Source organism: Pteropus alecto, unplaced genomic scaffold (genome assembly GCF_000325575.1).
Source record: "Pteropus alecto unplaced genomic scaffold, ASM32557v1 scaffold191, whole genome shotgun sequence".
In the NCBI taxonomy this organism is placed as follows: domain Eukaryota; kingdom Metazoa; phylum Chordata; class Mammalia; order Chiroptera; family Pteropodidae; genus Pteropus; species Pteropus alecto.
The window spans coordinates 1,388,774-1,393,216 of NW_006434181.1; the positions used below are offsets into that span (position 1 = coordinate 1,388,774).

A 4,443-nucleotide genomic window follows, 5' to 3' on the forward strand; every position below is an offset into this window, starting at 1 on the left:
CAAGATTGTTCTAACTGGGAAGGCTATCAATTAAAATTGAAGTAAAAATAAAGAGCTTTGCAAACAAGAAAAAGCTAAAGGAATTCATCACCACTAAACCAGTATTACAAAAAATGTAAAGGGACTTCTTTAAGAAGAAGAAACAAGAAAAAATTAAAAAGTATGAATAATAAAATGACAATAACTACACACCTATCAACAATTTCTTTAAATAGAAATTGAATAAATGCTGCAATCAAAAGACATAGGGTAGCTAAATGGATAAGAAAACAAGATCCATACATATGCTGACTGCAAACGACCCACTTTAGAATGACAGACATAAACAAACTGAAACTAAAAAGACGGAAAAAGATATTTCATGCAAGTGTAAATTTAAATAAAAATGGTGTAGTGATACTTATATCAGACAAAATAGATTTTAAAACAAAGGCTATAACAAGAAACAAAGAATGATATTTCATAATGATAAAGAGATCAATCCAAGAAGAGGACATAATCCTTGCAAACATTAGGCACCCAAAGTAGTAGTACCTAAATATATAAAGCAAATATTGACAGACATCAAGTGAGAGACTGACAGTAATATAATCATAGTAGCTGACTTTAACATCCCATTGACATCAATGGATAGATCATCCAGATGGGAAATCAGCAATGAAATATGGCCATAAATGATACATTAGAACAGATGGACTTGATTGATATTTTTAGGACATTTCACCAAAAAGCAAAATTTACAGTATTTTCAAGTGCACATGGAATATTTTCCAAGAAAGACAACATGTTATGCCACAAAGCAAGTCTCAATAAATTTAGAAAAACCAAAATCTTATCAAGTAACTTCTCTGATTGAAGTGTTATGAAACTAGAAATCAATACAAGAAGAAAACTGAAAAACACAAAAACACAGGGAAGATATAACATGCTACTAAACAAATGAGTGGTTAACAATGACATTGAGGAAGAAATCAAAAGATACCTTGAGACAATAAAAATGAAAACAAATTGATCCAAAAACCTATGGGACACAGTCAAAGCAGTTCTAAGATAAAAATAAGAAATAAGTCAGATAGAGAAAGACAAAACCATATGATCTCACTTCTATGTGAAGTCTAAAGAACAAAATAAATGAACAAACAAAACAAAAACAAACTAATAGATATAGAAAACAAACTCATGATTTCCAGATAGAAGGGGGGTTAGGGGACTAAGAAAAAGGTGAATAGATTAAGAAGTAGGAATTGGCAGTTACACAATAGTCAGAGTGATTTAAAGAACAGTGACAGAATATAGTCAATAATATTGTAATAACTATGTATGGTGCCATATGGATACTAGATTAAAGGTAGGGGGATCATTTTCTAAGTTATATAAATATCTGAGGTCTCCTTCCCAGAAACCACACTGGGATTACCCTGGCTGAGAGCAAGGGACTTACTGGCTGGCCATTGGGTGCATTCAGAGTATTCATGCTGTCCCTGACTCTGCCTTGGCTGAGGTCAGCTACTGAAGGGCCACAGTGAAGGAGAAGGGGCTGGCTGGGGATGGTATGGGGATTCCCGCAGTCATGGGGTGGTTCTTAGGGCCTGGCATGCACAGAAGCTGCGGATACTCATCATCACTTCTGTCTCAGCTTGCACTGCCTCCAATGGCTGTCACCATGAACGACAATCTGCTCTGGGAGCAGGCCCCTGCCAGCTTCAACCTGGATCTGCTCATTCACATCCTGGACACAGCCGAGAGAACACCCATCACACCAAGAGATCGAGAACCTAATTATGAATAACCTAGACTTCCAGCACGAGGACTTGAAATTCCTCACTGGCAGCCAGCATTATGAGCCAGTTATTAGGAAGAGTGCAATCATGGTGAAGAAGATGAGAGAGCTCGGCATTTCAGAACTTGATGAAATCATGTGCTTTAAAAAACTACACATGATTAATTTTGTGGAATCTGTGGGCCTCAAGTACTCCATGTTTATTCCTACCTTGCCGAATCAAGAAACTACTGCCCAGCAAGATAAATGGCTGTTTTCATCCAAAGACTCAAGGTAATTGTCACTTACACTCAGATGGAACTGGGTCATTAACTCACCTTTGAGGCTGGGAAATCACAGCCACTTTTGTTTCTGAAACCCAGGAGTTCATTCTCAATAGTCCTTTTGTGACCTCCATCAAGTGGTGACCTGGTAGACTTGGAAAGACTTCAAATCATGTGATAGTATTTGCCCACCTCTCCACTAAAGGGAAATGTGGATTACATGCCTTCATTGTACTTATTCGTGAAATTGGAACATGTAAGCTTTTGTCGGGTTTTATCATTGGCAATATCACCCCCAAATTTGGCTATGATGAGAGATAATGGCTACCTGAAGACGGACAGTTATCATATTCCCAGAGAAAAGATGCTGATGAAGTATACACAGGTGAAGCCTGATGGCACATAAGTGAAATCTATGAGTACTAAGTTGTGAGTACCATGCTGTTTATCAGTCCTTCCTTATGGGAGAAGCTGCTCCATGTCTGGCTAAGGTGTACACCATTGCCATGTAATACATTGCCACGAGGCGCCAGTCTGAAATCAAGCCAGGTGAACCAGAACCACAGATTTGGAATTTCAAACCTACCTTTATAAACTCTTTCCACCTCTGGCCACTGCCTATGCCTTCCAGTTTGTACGCGCATACACGAAGGAGACCTATCATCAGACTAGTGAAGACAGTGGCCAACGAAGCCTGAATGAACTGCTGGACCTTCACGCCCTCACTACTGGGCTGAAGGCTTTCACCTCCTGACTCCTAACACTGCTATCAAAGCATGTCAGATGGCTTGTGGCATGCATAGCTATTTTCATTGCAGTGGTCTTCCAAATATTTACATCACTTTTATCTCAACTTGCACCTTTGAGGGAGAAAACACTGTCATGGTGTTACAAATGGCTAGGTCCTGATTAAAAATTATAAGCAGATGCATTTAGGAAACGGTGTGTGGCATAGTATCCTACTTGATTGGCCTGCCTGGATATGCCACAAGTAGCAGTCAGGTTAACTGTGGTGGATATCAACAGCCCTGACAGGCTAACAAAAGCATATAAATTTCATACAGCCAGATTAGTAGAAATTGCTGGAAAAACCTTCAAACTAAAATGATTCACAGAAAAAGCAAGGTGGTAGCATAGAACCTAACTTCCATTGACCTTATTTGAGCAAGTGTGGCACATTTCCACTATGTGGCTATTAAGCTCTTTTCAGAACAACTCAAAATTCAAAATAAATTCTCCAAGCTGTCAAGGAATTTATGTCTCTTATATTCTCTGTATGGAATCAGTCAGTCAAAAGGCAGGGTATTTTCTTGAGAGCATACTGACAGACTCTCAAATTACCCAAATACACCAGCATATCAAAGAATTACCGACTGATTTGCCCAGATTACATTTGCTCTGGTTGATGCATTTGATTTTCAGGATGTGTCTCTGGGCTCTGTGCTTGGCCGCTATGATGGAAATATGCATGAAAACTTGTTCGAGTGGGCCAAGAAATTCCCGCTGAACAAAGCAGAAGTCTATGAATCTTACTACAAGTATCTGAAGCCACTGTAGTCCAAACTCTGATTGTCATGACAAGTTTAATTTGCTCCAGAAAGCAGTTGTATTCTTCTACTCCCCTTGTACCTGTCACACAAGTCTGTGTTGGAATCTATTGGATTTAGGGAGTTACAAAGCAAATGATAAATTGACACCTCTTCTCAGCTTTCAGAGATTAAATGAGGAAAAAAAAAAACAGATGCATTTTAAGTGCAATTAACACTGAACGAGCCCTATTAAGCATTCAGAAAAAGTTTTAAGAAATGCAGTATGACTTCCATTTGTAATGCTGTTGATCCCAGTAGGCCACAACTTTTGATAATTAGTAAAATTAACTACTAAATAGTTAATTATTTTCACATCTTAATTGCTAATCACTGGATATAGGTGTTTGTAAGCAAAGATATTTTCAAAGTGGGGTATAACCCTTCCAAACTTTCCTGCTAGACTGAAGAAAATGGATTGGGGTGAAAAAACTAATGAGAAAATTTAGTATGAGTTTGTGCTTGACGAATTGTCTGCCTGCTTGCCCTTGGTTGCTGACATACTGTTTCTGTTTGTTCACGGTAGCATTTTTCAAACACAAGGGTTTCTTCAGCACAGGCCTATTGTAGGGTCACTGTCCTGTGTGATCGGAGATGAATGCTCCATTCAGAGGCTCCCTAAATTGTAACTCTTAGTAGCACTATAACTCCCTTTGTCCAGAACTCCTTGGGAAAGTATATCAGTCCCAAAGTTATCTCTATATTGGACTTTTGGCAGCTGATAGGACCTCGATCAGTGGTGGCTGATCTCCCTCCTTCCCTCTCAACCTTTCCTGAAAGAGATGCCGAAGAAAGAAAAGAGTCACAATTCCTT

The 4,443-nt window shown here is 38.8% G+C and overlaps 1 pseudogene; it reads left to right on the forward strand.

Annotated features, from left to right (window-relative positions):
- Positions 1 to 1,663: 1,663 nt before the first annotated feature.
- On the forward strand, positions 1,664 to 3,612 carry LOC102879897 (annotated as a pseudogene).
- Positions 3,613 to 4,443: the final 831 nt, after the last annotated feature.